This window comes from Aulonocara sp. 'chitande type north' Nkhata Bay, linkage group LG19, assembly GCF_057382095.1.
Source record: "Aulonocara sp. 'chitande type north' Nkhata Bay isolate Kocher_YH1m ecotype deep benthic linkage group LG19, A_spYH_male_GT1.1, whole genome shotgun sequence".
In the NCBI taxonomy this organism is placed as follows: Eukaryota; Metazoa; Chordata; class Actinopteri; order Cichliformes; family Cichlidae; genus Aulonocara; species Aulonocara sp. 'chitande type north' Nkhata Bay.
In genome coordinates this window covers 27,647,514-27,663,616 of record NC_141362.1, presented here as the reverse complement: position 1 = coordinate 27,663,616, position 16,103 = coordinate 27,647,514, and the positions used below count along the sequence as shown (strand labels likewise).

Sequence of the window (16,103 nt, the reverse complement as noted above, 5' to 3'; positions counted from 1 at the left end):
TCATGGGAATTTCTTCTGCTTCACCACAAGCTAGTAACTTTCACTCTACTCTCATTCATTTGACAAGTGCCACTGAAATGATGGGAATCCGTTTAGAGTGGCTGCATGTTTTCATAAAAATGTTGATCTTATCAAAAGTGTATTGCAAGAGCATGTAATACAATATACTGTTGTATCCCTATTTTGCCCCAACCTTATTGCTCAGCATTAAAAAGCAGAACACACACACACACACACACACACACACACACACACACACACACACATATATACATATATATATATATATACATATATATATATATGAGTCTCATATGTATATATAGATATGAAACTGAAATAACAAAATATTCAGAATATAGGTTTATTGGTGTATTGGATGCCAAAACACTAAAAACTATTTTGTTTTGATGACAGAGGCAAGAACAAAGTCAAAGGGACAGTGATTATTTAACATATATTTGCAAGATACCCAGATTTCATATGAATACTATGTATAACATGAATATTATACGTATAACATGAGATATGTTGTTTTAGGTCTAGAAAACTTGCTAAAAGGTTTTTCAGACTTGATTAGTGGTAATGCTGACCAAGTGAAATGACTAAAAACATAAGGGTTTGCACGTCATACAAAAATATGTAGCTCTCTATACAGGACACACAATTAAAACTGCAAACAGTTTATCGTTTCATTATGAATATGCAGCACTGCACAGAGATATGTATATTAATCACAGTGGCTCTTTGCTTTTGCTTTGCACATTTTGTTACGCTGCTCTTTCTATGATGGAAAAGACCAACATCATAGTCAAATAACTGTCACATGCAAACAACCTCATTTCCTATAATGCAACTCAGATTCCTTTAACTATTTATCAAAAGAAGCAATAATAGCAGTTTTTTTTTCCATATTATTTGGAGCATTAAATTATTTTAATATAGCCCAAGGCCAACTGAAATGGAAACAGGAACATGCAGATTCAGTCCATTATGCATTGTTAAATGTTGATCTATGGTTTAATATTTGCTTCCCAACAGCAATGACAATCTGTTATTACCTTGACAGAGGGCCATAATGTGCGTTGACATGCTGGTGATTATTTAAATAAGCTGCGACAATAAATACGACTCTACATGAGCTGGAGATGGAGCCTCACAGAGAGAATGTGCCGACAGGAAAGTGAAATCTAAGTGTGGAGCTGAGGTAATCAGAGTCTGAGGGTAGAAAATATCAATCAGGTATATCAAGCAGAGAACAAAATAAAACCTCATTGTTACACTAGGATTAGACTCCAAAACAAAGCTCAAGTACAGTGTGGCAGGAAACTAGTGATGAATGATTTAAGACTTTCATGTGTTAAAGCGAGCAAAAAATTGATTGTCTTTGTTGTCAACATGGAAATGACTAGTCCTATATGGCTAAGGCCTAAGGCACTGGTGAAACCACTAAGGCTCCTCAAACACTGCTTGATCTCCACAGCTGTGCCACAGTCTCCGTCTCCATGTGCAGAAGTTTGCTTTAAACAGTTACAGAAAAATATGAACACATCAGACTGTTGCTGGAAGTTTCACTGTGAAGCAGGTTGGGGCAGCTGGCATCAACATCCATGAGGGACGCACACATTTCAATTCAAGTGAGGATGCTAAAGCATTCCTTTGACAAAGACAAACTAAGTAGCAAAGCATCAGCTAAAATCAACATAAAAGCTTCCTGCCAAACACCAACTGTTATGAAAGGCAGAGGATAGCGAGCATACTGGCATCCGCAGCAATTAGAAGAGAAGGGTTAGTGAGGACTCCGCCTGTCCCAGACTCACGCCTGCTCCCGCACCTGTTTCTGCTCCCGGTCCAAAAGCGAAGAGAGGGAGAGGGAAAGAAAGAGGGGCTGGTTACTTTGTCGCTGTGCCATCTTAGCCCAGCATCGTCTAATGAGATTAGATGGCTCACTAATGAGCTCTACAGTGAGGAGAGTCAACTGTGAAGTGAAGGTCAGAAATGTCATCACTCAAATGTGCTGTTGGACTTCAGGAGTCATTAACTAATAACAAACAAATGATTTAAAAGAACTGGCTATGGTGTTTCCATCGGTCCCTCAAGAATTTCTCTCTCCACTTTGTGAATGGAAACGATCTGGGAAACAAAGACAGCTTGATTTTTCTTCCCAAATAATTTTCTATAGGAAACCATACGTGTAAAGAAAAAAAAAACGCAGTTTGCGCAGTTGCACAGTAATTTATGTTTTCTGCAGATTGAGATCAAATCACACACATAAGCACATTGTATTCATTATAGTCCTTTGAGAGGGTACATAATCTGCTGAGAAAGACCTCAACCTTGTCCAATAACTTTTCTCTGTGTGATCTTTACCAGATGCCTCAGTGGTGAGGTAAGCATCAAAGCAGAAAACGAGCCTTTTTGCTGGCACCTTTAATAATGTGCTGACATAAAGTCATACATCTTTAACCAGGTAACAGAAGGCTGCAAAATAATGATCCATATTTGCTGTTGAGACAAGTATTAATCTCCAGTCTACTTTTGCCCTTTTTCTCTGTGACTTTGTTAAGCAAGGGTTAAAACAGATTGACCTCCCTTCAAATAAAATTAATTGTTTTTTTCCATTCGTTTTATTTGCCGCAGGTAAAAGATGCATTGCTAGTAGAATTTCTTACCCGTTTGTCAGCATTTCCTGTTATTGACTCCCTACTAAATGTTAGCTTTTTTTTCCTACCCCAGAAGGATTTCTTATTATATATAATACCCTGTTAGTCAATGGTAAAATAAATTTTAGCAATACCAGGCAGATATAATCAACATGCAATCTGCTTAAGTGCACAAAACTATAATTTTTGTTAGCACTGCATATTTGCTGAGCCAGAGTGTATTAACACAAGGAGGCTGCCTTGTCTTTGAGTCCAACCTGAGAGATCCTTGTCACCACTATCTCCTGTAATCTGTTTTAATACTGTTTATGTCCATTGGAATTGAAGGTGTGGTGTGGAATGACTAATGCTCGGGTCATAATTTAGTCATAACAGCCTGTACACTATAAGGGCCTTCACTGGATGCTCACTTCATGAGCAAACTGCATGAATAGTGATCCATTCACCCCTCACCTTTAAGAGCTCTGATGGCAAGCACCATCCACATGCAGCCCCTCTATCAAGCACACGCCATTCTTCAGTGACAACAAAGATATGATGTGAATATGTGTGCGTGTGTGAGGATGATCTCACTGACCCACAAGCTGAAGGAGAAAGAAGAAGAGAGCGCTCGAGGTGATGACTTCTCCACTCACTTAAGGAACTTTGACTTATGAGGTGCACTGCATTTAGCCAAGCTAATGCAAGTGAAGGCTGTGCCATTAACCTCAGGAAAAGAGGCAGTCCTAGGCAGTATGATGCATTCAGATTGGCAGAGGACAATATTTCACTATGACAGGCATTACCAATGAATAATTAAGTGTTTAATATAATGATCTTGAGAGAGAGAAAGCGCGAGAGTAAAACAGAAAGAAAGAGAGAGAAAAGAGAAAATGTCAATTCCACAATTCATTGCCCTTAAAACCTATCTAGCATTATTACCCAGCAGCAGTGCATGGGGGAGAGGGCTTTTGTTGAAACAAATAGGTTTTTGATGGCTCCGCTAGAGTAGTAACGGTTATTAGGTTTGAGAACTCTTTCATGATGGAAGTGGTATCCTGCAGAGCGGAGATCATGAAATTTTAAGTGGGGAATTTACAGCCGAAAGGCTGCGGGACAGTGAGGCCGTCTGGGCCATGCCTGGGGACACATGTGTTTTGGTGAAGCATTATGCTGGTCTAATGTCACCGCAAATAAATAGTTAACAAGCCAGAGATACTTGCGTGTGTTTGAACTGCAGCCTGGCTCGCAAACACATCTTCCTTCCTTATTTTTCACCAGAAGAATTTGGGTTTGGAAATAAAGTGACAAGTCAGTTGGGAGAAATGAAAAACATCTACTGCAGGGCTGAATGTTACTCTTACAAAGCCGTGCCTAGTTCAAAGCATATAGGATGGACTGCTTGCAATCAAATTCCAATAATATCAAGCTTAAAAAGATGCTGACATAAAGCAAAAGTACTGAGGCTACTGCAGTGCAACTGCCAACATCCCAATATTGCGCAGATTTTGTATTCAGTGTTTAATATAACAGCTTCAGAAGGAAAAACATTGAAAAGAATATAAAACTTTAAAACTTAAAAGTATAAGTATCACCAGATACGTATAACAGATAAAGTTAATAGGCTATCATTTTCTTGCAGTTTTTATTCATTTTTTATCTAACGTGATCAATTCACTAGTCCCACCACTCGTGCCTCATGTGTCACTACACTGAGTTCCTGATTCCTGCCGAGCAGAGAAAGAGCGACCGTGACCATCTTCAGCATCACCATCTAGCCTCCTTATCTTGTGTGAAAAAATAAAACTTTACTGACTTTTTGTCACGGGACAAAAACAACAGGGGATTTTTGGTATTTTCGCTCGGTGTGAAAAGCACACAGTGGGTGGTCTATATTTACTCATGTAGTTTAAACCAAGCAGGGAGGCTAATGAAAACTCAGTCTCATAATGTAGTGTTAACACATTTCATTTAATTTCCACAGCTCTTGCCCACCTTTTATTATAACCAGGCCTGCTGTTCCAAAAAAATATGTGAAATAGTTTCAATATTTGTTTTCTGTGTTTGTTTTCATGCGATGGCCTTGTACAAATAAAAGCTATTTTTTATATCTTAAAGATTGTTAGCAGTTTTTCTCTGTAGCATCAAAATCAAAAGAGAAAATGAATATTTTTAAAGCATTTCATAGGCATGGCCAGAATTTTCAAATTATTATTTTTTTAAAGTTTGTGAAAGCAAACTATATGTTTTATATATTTTCTCTCTTTATTACCAGCACCTAGTAGTATGTAATATGCCACTACTACCTTAACAGCATCTACACCGAAACAATATGATAACACTGATAATTACCGCAGTGGGCAGCTAACAAGTGGGAAGGATAGCAACTCATCCACAGAGCAGGTTCAGCAGATGCTGAGGTCCATGGTGCACAGAGGTTGCCAACTTCTTGCAAAGTCTGGAGTGATGAATCGTGATTCTCCACTTTGCAATCCGAGTCTGGGTTTAGCCTTTGCCAGGAGAACAGTACTTGTCTGACTGCAAAATGTAAGATTTGGTAGATGGCAGATTATGTTGCGGAGGTTGTTTTTCAGGAGTTGGGCTCAGCTCAGTTCCAGAGAAAGGAACTCCTAATGCTTCAGCACACCAAGGCATTTTGCACAATTTGCTCCCGACTTTGGGAGCAGTTTGGGGATGGCCTCTTCCACCATGACTGAACACCAGTGCACAAAGCAAGGTCCATAAAGATGTTGCTAATTCATCCCAACACCTTTGGACACTGGACGCTGCGAGCCAGGTCTTCTCATCCAGAAGACTTGAATCTGTTCTAGCTGCAAGGGGTGGGCTGATATCATATTACACCCTAAGGATTAAGAATGGGATGTCACTCAAGTTCATATGCATGTGAAGCTAGACGAGTGAATATTTTTGCCCATATAGTGTTGTATAGTGTGTGGTCTGCCAAAAAAATAAATAAATGGCAATGAACTCCAGTGCAAACTACTAGTGCTACATAAAGCTAGCATATCACATTTCTAACACAACTTTACACAGTCATTTGAGAGTGGGTGGGATGGAGGGAGTCTTCTGAGAATAGTCAAGTAGTTAACAATGGACATCAATCAATGCTACTTTCAGCTGCTTCCTTATTCACAAGGGGTTGCTGCAGAAAGAAGCTTTACAGGTTTGATTTAGCAGATTCTTTTGCCAAATGCCCTTCCTGATGCAGTCCCCGAGGGATCTGGGTGTCCTCCCAGAACTGAACCAGGGGTCTTTCACCGGATTGGCAAATAATCTATAGTAAACCACAATAATATAGATTCCCTTAAATGTCTAGTATTGCATTGAAATTTGAATGAGTTTGCAGCAAAAAAACATTACAACACTACACTACATATTACACTGACACTACTATGCTAAACAATATCATGCTATGCTATACTGTAATGTTAGTAGACATAGAAAGTCTTATTACAATGTGGTTAATGACAAACATAGGACTTTGATCCCTGACCAAACACTGTGTATTGAATTCTTGGGCAAAAATGGGCATACTTTTATATATCCTTGTCTTTAAAGCAAACCTGAGTTTACCTAAGTATCTTCTTGGGTTTTCAAGAGGCACACAATCTATCTTTTTCCATTTCCAACATGATGCAGTACCGATCCACTGCCAGAGTTAAATGAATTATTTGTATTCCCCACTGTGAGGAAGAGGATGGGAATCATTCTTATTTGTAAGGAATCATAAACCTCAAATTAAACACGGCTTTCCTGACTTTCCAAAATGAAATCCCTCTGTTGTATCGCTGACTTCACTATCCTCTACCTCTCAATGAATACAGATAATATTAAGTAGCCAAAATTCTCAATCAATGTTGTCCTCTAAAATTGAGCCAAGGACTAAACTCGCACATTAGCATGATTCACAGTCTACCCACGCCTTCCAAACATAGTTTTACATCTCCAAATGTCCAACAGAGAGTCAATTTCACTCCTCACACTGGTGGCCTTTGGCATCATATATATGTGGTCCTTGTTGCCTGTATGACAGATTCCCATGCATATTCATACCTACATATGGCCCATCGGAATGAAGTCTGTCTACTTGCTGCAGACTATAAAGCACATGAGGAACTTCATTACTGGGAGTTCTCAATTGGGTCCAGTTAAACCCTGATGATTTCCTTTTCTGTGTGTGTGTGTGTGTGTGTGTGTGTGTGTGTGTGTGTGTGTGTGTGTGTGTGTGTGTGTGTGTGTGTGTGTGTGTGTGTGTGTGTGTGTGTGGAGAAGTGTGTGAAGGGACTGTTGGTGGTGGAATAATTTTTAGTTAGTTGAATTTGAGCTTGTGTGGGTGGAGGATGGATCCATGTGAGTTTTGCTGTGGGTTGCAGGGGAGAGTGGGAATGTGTTTGAAAAAAACAGGGGGGTATATAAGCGTGTGCGTGTTTTCACGCATCTGTCGTGGAAATGATGGCGGCGGTGTGAAGCGTGCATGTGAACGGTGGGGGTTGAACATGTCTGCATTTGTGCGTGTGCTTGCGTCTTTGAGCGGTGTGTGTGTGTGGGAGTGTGTTTGTGTGTGTGTGTTGTGGCACACGCTCACAGCCTTCTCTTGTTTGTGAGGTGAGAAGAGAGAAAAGTGGAGTCCCTCAGCATGCCTCCACCTCCTCTTGCTCCATCTGCCCATTTCGCTCAGTTCTCCATAAATTAAAAACGCCCTACATCTGCTTTGGGGTACATTGTTAGTTGTGTGCATTCGGTGGTTCCTCTGTTTATGAAAAATTAAACACTTTTTCTGCATTCGATTATTTCCCCACTCCCAAGAGCCCCACTGCTGCATGACAGAGGCCCATGCTTCACCCCAACATGTTAAGAAGACGACCAGGGCTTCCACCTACAGGAGGGACGAACATCTCAAGTAAAGTGGAAAAAATTAACATCTGTTCATGGTAATGGTAAGCACGTGTGGAGTCTGGAAATGCCACTCATCACTGGTATGATTATCTGCATTCACAGCAGCAATGTGCTATATCAAAATAGCAGTTTGATAAACACTGACACCAAAATTGCATGTGCTGTACAACGTGCTATTCATATTAGTATACTGAAACTAATAGAGTAAAATGGCAGGAAATTATAATGTTAACTCCATGCAAATACACGGAGTGTTCTGCACAACAGCAAACCAATGTTAAAACAAAAAGTTCCCCTCCAACTGTCAATTAAATACTCGTACACTGAAAAAAATCCCAAATGTGCACTCGTTTCTTTCCCTAAATGGATACTCAGATAATAGGGCTGGCCCGATGAAATATGCTTTCCAGTAAGCCAGAGCATCTGTATGCAAGAAGACTTGTGGAGATGAATGGACATTTTAAGGGACACTGTAGCTAATTGGGACAAAAGGGACCACAGGATGGCCCCTAGAGCAGCCAGGCTTGAGTGGAATAATGAGTCTAATCAGAGGTTGTGGTCACAGTGTTGCCCCATACAGCACACCCAGGCCACTGGGGAGGACCTGTGTTTGTCTTTGACATTAACATGCACGGCTCCAGGGCAGTCATATTTGGCCATGGTTTGGTAACTGTGAGCCTTGTAGCAGAACAGGTGTTGCAGGCCGATGAGGCCATCAATCTCTAGCACGCATGTCTCTGTAGGATTCAGGGTTAATTATCATCAAATAAGCCATTAAAGAGAAGGATGGAAGCACAAAGTATGAGGGGATGCTAACCTTGGCAAGAGGGGGACAGCTGGGTTGCGGAGTTAGGTTAAGTTGGCTTTTGATTGTGTTGCTAAGGTAACTAATTTCTGGAAAGACTACTTTTGTAGCAGTGCCAAGTTCTTAGAGGCGACAAGCCAATTTCAGGCCAGTGAGTTTCTAAATTGGGCTTCACTGTTTAGAACATACCATTAAAAAAGTTTACTACTATATAGTCTACCAGAAAGCATTAGTTTGGCCATTTACTAGAATAAATTACAGTGACATTAAATAGATAAATGTAAAATTTACGGTGTAACTGTAACTACAACTAATGTTTTTGTAAAAACTAGTGCGGTGCAGTTTTACTTTAATCTTGTGCATGTATCTAATTCGTAACAATTACCTTGTAACTGTGACTGAACCTCCTGTTGTAACCAATTTCAGGTACAGCACAGATGCCTTTGTCCAGTGCCGTGACATACTGTGAACTATTTTGACCACTATGCTCAGGTGATCAAGGAGGACCATGTATTCAGGTAAAAAGTGACAGGAAGGTGGGGGACTATGTTAGAATTATATAGATTCATATCTATATAAAACACCCTCATAAAGCACACCTTTTTACTGCAGTGCACCTTTCGACTTAACAGCATCTATCTTAGTGTGGACTACTTCATAAAGCATAAATGGAAAAATGCCATTTGGGTTACTTTTCATGCTCTTAACATATTAATCGGCGTTACAGCGAATGTCAGATCATACAGTAAATTGTATCCGGTGGATTCAGTGACATCTGACCTATTGAAAATTTTACAGTGTGCTTATACCTTCATTTATCTACTCAATGTGCCCATGAATATTAAAGGCTGACAATTAAACCCCAGCTGACCTGCGGGATAGGGCGAGACCAGCGCTGTCAAAGTGAGGCAGCATAAATGCACCCGCACAATCACACTCATCTAAATCGCACAAAGGCAAACAGCCCTTCCCCCCACGCCTCCAGACTCCCATGTCACCCGTACACAAGACTGCACATAGGCATACAAGCTCTGTCACGGTGTCACACGGTCACAGTGACATGGCTCATGTATGACAGGCACGTCACGCATGTGTCATGTGTATGGTGGGGAGCATCAGTTGAGTTGGTCTGTGTATGTAAATGTTTGGGCAGGGTCAAAGTTAATGCATGTCTCCACCTTGGTTTGGTGATGCAGAACAGAATGTGAACAAGCCACGCTGCATAAAAAACACCGTGCTGTACCTTAAACAGGTTTCCATGATTAGAAAGACATTTTAGACTCATTTGCAAAAAAAAAAAATATATAAACTGAATTATTTTAGATGTGTTATAAGACTTTATGGCTTCATAGGCACCATTTTGCTTTTCAGAGCAACAGTGTATAACTGAACCATTTTAGTTACTCTCACTGATTACCTCACCATTACTTTTGGCTACGTCTCGCTGATACATAATGTATTTATCGAATAATTGGGAGTTGGCTGAAGCCAAAAACAGAACTAAAAGGAGAATATTAAGACTAACAACTCAATATTGTGCCTGAATGCCTCTGCCTGTGAGGACACAAACAAAGCACCAGGGCAGCTGCTGCTGCTCTGCAAACACTACACCTTCTACGCAGACAGTGTCAGACTTGCGCTCACCAGGTGGTCAGAAACAGAGCTCCAGATGAATGCTAATATTGCTCTACAGCTGTTAGATGTGCAAACAATTTGCTAAAGAATTTCTCATATTGAAATAAGCTTTAATATTAATTTAATTGTCAATGTCTTGGGACTTCTACGCTGAGTTTAATATTTCATTTCTGTTTATTATTGTATGTTTTCTACCCAGTTTGTTTTTTGCTTTTTATCGTAACAAGTTTATTCTCAGTTTTAGCCTTTTGTAATTGATTTTTAGAGCTAATTATTTAGAGTTAATCCCTGAGTTTCAGTTTTCCTGCCCTCCTGTGTTCCCCCTGTAAAGTCTCCATTTCTGTGTTACATCTTGTTTTGTTACTTCCTGTTTTGTGTGCTATGTTTCCAGTTTCGTTTCCCTCGTCTCATCTTTTTAGATTAGATTAAGCTGAGTTTTGTTACCCTGGTGTTTCCAATATCTCTGACTACCTTGAGTGTCTATTTATAGCATCGACTCACCCTTTATCCAGTACAGTACAACATAACAAAGTTGTACTGTTTTCCCAATATGCTCTCTGTCAGTCACCAGATTTAGTTTGCTGTTTCAAGTGCACCTTTGGCATTGTTTTTTCATGGGAAAAAAGTAATGCAGGATTAAGGCTCATTGAGTTATTGTTGAGAGGCAAAATAAAAAAATATAATATGGTTAATTTTCATTTATTGAGTATTATAGCACAAACTCATAAAAACACATTTCATCACTAGCAAACGCACAGAGTCCAACCAATGTTTCCCTGATGTCAAACTCTCAGGCTGCATTTACTGTAATGCTGTATTTAATCCACACTAACTGCATTGCATATTCCCTGAGATATTTATATGTACAGCCTCGTGTAATCACATTATGCTAGAATGATCAGATTGATTTAAGATGACTCTCTGGAAAGTGCCTCCACTGTCACCTTATTTTCCTCTCCAACCTTGTATTGGTGCATTTGTCCTCTGAATATGTTTTTTTCAATAGTCAGTCTGGTTTTTAATGACGTAAATAATGTAGTAATTCTGTTGAAACTAAGCAGAAGAAGGTTCTCCTACTTCCACATCCAGCACGAGCCGCTGTGTCTATAGGTCAGATTACTTTTTCATATGGTATGAAATATAAATGAACTAAAGCTTTTTCTACCCCCCTAATCACTTTCTTATTTTTTATCACTGTGGCCATGAAGGTGGAGGGGGAATGACTTCCCATTCTAATCATATTATCATACCCTCAGGTTAGAACTTCCATTTTGCATACTAGAAGAAAATGGCATTGAAGGAGAGCCTTGATATGTGGAAAAGGTGCTCCATTTTTTTTCGTGCCATAGCGGAGCATTGTGCCTGAATGTAAAGCCATCAATAAAAGAAAAGGCAAAGTAAGACAAGACTGATACGAACTTGCTCAAACTTTTTCTTGTCTGTCAACAGTCTTTTCTAAACTTCAGCGTGTGATTCTATTTCAGCTTTATTACCCTAAAGCATCCATGATGCAGCAATTTAGTCCAAAACATCTTCTCTAAATTGTTCCACACATCGCCATACCCATAGTCAACTCTTTTCAGGCCCGCATTCCAGTTTCCATTTCTGGAAAATGTCTGGTTAGGGATCTATCATTACAGCAATCACTCTCACTGTTGTATTATTTTTTCTCAAACACACATCACATCTGAGGGCCCGCAGACCGTCCCAGGGCCAGCATTTCCAGGCACCCTATTATTCTTCCACAAACGGTGAATCTCCACAGGCAATTTGCATCTAGCTGTGGTGTGTGTTTGCCATGGGAATAGGTATCAGACACCTGACAGTGGGACACGAGGGTGGGTTTTTGTTGCCATTTTTTCCCCCTTCGACAGCTACCAAGCAGCCAGGCATATCAAAGAAGAAGAGCGAAAAAGTCTCCTTGTGGAGTAAGAGGAATTTACATTGTAAAAAAAAAAAGAAGAAGAAGAAAAAAAAAAGGAAATGTATTATGGTTGTCAGGCTTCAGGGACTAATGTAACAGTCCTCGATGCCTCCATCATCACTGACATCTGGAACAGTAATCATACCTTAAATGAAATCACTGCAATGGTGTCAGCTTTTTGGATTTATCATTTTCACTAAACACTGTTATACTACTTTCATTTTCTATCAGGTGCTGGGGATCATTCGGCGAAATAGTCAAAGAAGTAAGCATTCTTCAGTGGCAGGAAAAGCAAACTCTCAAATGAAACATTCTTCAAGAGAGAAAAGAGAGAAACTTCTTTTTCTTTTTCATGTTTTCTGTGCACATAAAAAGTCACATACTGTGGCAGTTAGGGTGTCTGCATTTATCTACCCATTCTCCTCTCATTATCCTTCCCTTTTTCCCCCTATTTTACAGTCTGTTAAAAGCAGCTGTGTGACGTGAGATTTGAGTTACAAGCAGTTTTGATCGGCCCATTTTCTAAATATACCCCCAGAGGAATGCTTCAAATGTGTGATTTCAGGTCCTGGGGGAAATAACAGCAGTTGCGAACCACATATTGACAATGTTCTTCGCCCAGGTGTTTTCACTGTCAGATCAGGATCTGCTGGAAAGCACAAGGAGAGAATCGTGTTAGAAGGTCACAGAATTTAAAAAAAAAAAAAAAAAAAGATCACAAACCCTGTGAAAGAAAAATAGCTTTGTGGTTTTAAAAATATATGAGTGCTCTGAAAACAATAAGTGCATCCTAACTCAATCATTTAATGCACACTGAGGTAGCTGTGCAGACTGTGGACTGTATACAGTTCTGGGTAATTTATTCAGATTTATTTAAACTGCCAATATTTCATACTGTATATATTATTGACTCTTTTCGAATGTCTTAAGCAAATTCAATCCGCTCCTACCTCTGAGGCTTCATTAATCTGCAGTTGCATCCATCCTTGTATATTCGACTGTTCATTAACCGAACCTTTTTCCAGAGAATATTCAGTCGTAATGTGAGTCAGGTCAGGCAGGACTACAAAGCCACGAATTGTGATTCTAATCATGTCCAAGAGGACAACATGCACCCATACACATTTAATTGGCCTATATACTGATGTTGAGCAGGTGCTGATAACATCCCACATGCACTATTTTCCACAAGTGGGTGGCTCCTCCATCTTTGCCTTCCATGTGTGCCCGAGAGAAGAGGGCACACATGGAAGGGAAGAGTGGAGAGGGTAAGTAAATGGATATTCTGCTTTACATTTTCTTTGAGTAATTTCTCCCTGTATGTTTGAAGCTTTTCAGAGGCCCTGTTAAAAGAACCCCAAACCCACCCCCATCCCTACTCCTCGCCTGCACACTATTATATAAAAAACATTATTAATATTCACCAGAATTTACTAAGGAGAGCAAGAGAGGAGTGCTGCAATATCCAGATGGATGCCCCTTAAATCTGTGTTCAATTACTCTCCACTAACTTACATCTTCCAGTTGAATCCTGATTAGCTGATCTGGCAATTTGCTCAGCCTGGCTGGAGAGCACTTGGTTCCCCTCCTGAGTGCAACCTCGCTGCTTTTGAGTATTGTGCACCTTTGATCAGTGCCCCCTTATTACCTATAAAAGCCAATACCATTAAATTTAGCACTGCCTCATCTCCTTGTCCGTAGAGCTTTCCTCTCTTCTTCCAAAGATCATAGGCTCGTGTAAAGGAAAAAAAAAATCCTAGTGTGATCTATAAATGTAAGGCTGAAGATAATATCTTTTAGTTAATATATTTCAAATCTCTCCAGTGTGAATATGAACCTGTGGCCTGGCTCCCATCTCTGCAACTAGCTGCTACCCTCTTGTGGCCAACCAGGACACAGAGATGCGCTTACTAAGGTCAAGGTGCTCATTTTCCTCCTACTTGCATTTTTTTAAAGCAACATGCAGATCAGAAATGCATACAATGCAACAACACCCTACAGATATTCCTCTTTAGTGCTGGTAGCATGCCCCTCTCCTCCCTCCCCCCCTCCTCTCCTCTTGTATCTCTATACAAAGTGGATCTCAGGGGTGAAACCTGCCCATTAACATATAGAGTTTTTATTCAAATCCCATTCACTTTGCCATCCATTTAGAAGAACGATGCCAGGAGGTTACAGCGATGCCGTTGCGGGAGGACCTGATTGAGCTTCCATTTTAGCATTTGATTTGATTGTGAGGCAAACAGTAACATGATGGATAAGATCTCATTACAACAGAAATGTGAAAGTTTAATTTCCTGTACATGTTCCGTCTTTATTAATGTCACAGGCTGCGGGTCTTCAATTGCAGCGCAGGCCGCGGCGCTCTGGCTCCAGCTTGACATAAATGAGGCAGAGGGATTACATTTGGCACCATCCACTTGAGCCAGTTTTAATTTAGGTTTGGTATTAACACTGCATCTCTCCGAGCGAAATTAAGTTTGTGTGAAAAATAAATAAATAAATAATTTAGTGCCATTTTAATCAAACTGCGTTCTTGTTACGAGTCCCCTCTTGATGTCTTCGCTGGTTTCGAAACAGTAGCCTTGTTGCATGTGAAGAATGAAGCTGCAGAAAATGGTGACTATCGCACCCTCACTTATCTGGTTCAGGGGAAAAACAGAGAGAGGGGGAGGACAAACTTCAATAATAAACCTGTCAACACTCCAATTTGAATACCCAGGAGTCACAACTATCTCAACTCTCCTCCGCTGGCAATCATCATGATCACGGACCCTCTTGAGAGACAGCATCTCATCTATCAGTCAGTCTCACACACACAAACACACAGCTCCTCATCACACCATCTCTATTTGTCCCATTATATCCTTAACACAGTGTAAAATACCTCTGCTTCTCCAATAAGGGAATGGTTGAGAGGCAAGGGCCGGTAAAGTCTGTGTGTGCCTGTGCTTATGTGTGTGGCATCAGGGGCTTCATTGCAAGCATGGGCTACTGCCTGTGCCTGCTGCTGAGGTTCTGAGACAGCCCTGCTTGTTTGTTTCCCCTTACTCCTCAGAGGTCTGACGTGCAGCGCACAGCCTTAGCTGTGTTACCCGCAGGCCTCTGGGAGATAGAGCACCGCAGCATATGCTGGGAAAAGGGAAGAAGATAGATACAAGAGACCTACACCCACTGCACCTGATCATTACCATGCCAAATTTATATTGATTGCTGTAGCTTGAGAGCTAAACTGTGACTTATTCCCCTGATGCAGTCCCTGTGTGGAGTCTGCGGTGAGGGGCTGTTGGTAATCCAGAGAAACCATGACACGTGCACCATGTTTGGCCACAGATATGGCAGCACACATTATACTATGGCAGGGAACATTTATGGGAAGCTGGCCATGTCTTGCAGCAGTGATTTTTATTGATGATTGCACAGCTCTTGGATTTTATCCACATCCATATCAACTACATCCAAATCTGAATACACCGACTCTCAGCGGGGTGGCGGTGGTCCTAAAGGGAATGGGAGGGGAGTGGACAAGTAGTGGGTACTTAAACATATTCACCATTTTCCTTGCCTTTGCTTTGCTGGATAAACTTGTATATTTGTGGTGTCTCTCTTCCCGCAGGCACCTTTCATCACGCATATGCATATGTGCCTGCCCTTGACATTATCATCAGCAGATTTGTGCAAAGGGCCCTGAGGTAAGGTTGAAATACTGCTGAGGCTTCTGAGGAGAGTGGCCTGCTTTAGAGAGGCTGTCCGTGGGCTAAATACGCACCAAGAGACGGAGTCAGAGGAAGGGAAAAAGCTCAGTAACTGAACCTAGCAGAGCGTCCCTCTGGGGACAGCAGTAATTAAACAGTGATTAAATTAAGGGGCAATGCGGGCAAAACGCTGGCTGATTGACACTCTGCTGGTTCCTCTCTCTCGCCGTCTCTCAGTCGCGCTCTCTCTTGCTCTCTCTGCGGGTTCAGCTCTGTCGTGGAGCATTGCTTTCTATTGACCTCCAATTACTCACCCACTCTGAATTCTTCAAGGTCCAATTTTCGAAAACTATTTTCTTAACTGTGTTAAGAGCATGGATCACTGCACATTTGTTTCTGAGAAGACTGAGCAGCAGGACTGAAATACAGAGAAGTTGGAGGGGGGGTAAAAAAGAGACACTTGAATGTATAGTCTCTTTGTGCTT

The 16,103-nt window shown here is 40.8% G+C and overlaps 1 protein-coding gene across 3 annotated transcripts in view; it reads right to left on the bottom strand.

The window, feature by feature from the left end:
* Window positions 1-11,630: 11,630 nt before the first annotated feature.
* The window catches only part of dcdc2c (doublecortin domain containing 2C), a 34,379-nt gene continuing 29,906 nt past the window's right edge, over window positions 11,631-16,103 (bottom strand). The window contains exon 12 of one of the 3 annotated variants that reach the window (XM_086274590.1): window positions 11,631-12,572. The gene's annotated coding sequence lies outside the window, so the exon portion shown is untranslated. The remainder of the gene's footprint in view (window positions 12,573-16,103) is intronic. The other 2 variants (XM_086274591.1, XM_086274593.1) reach the window with 2 other exon arrangements.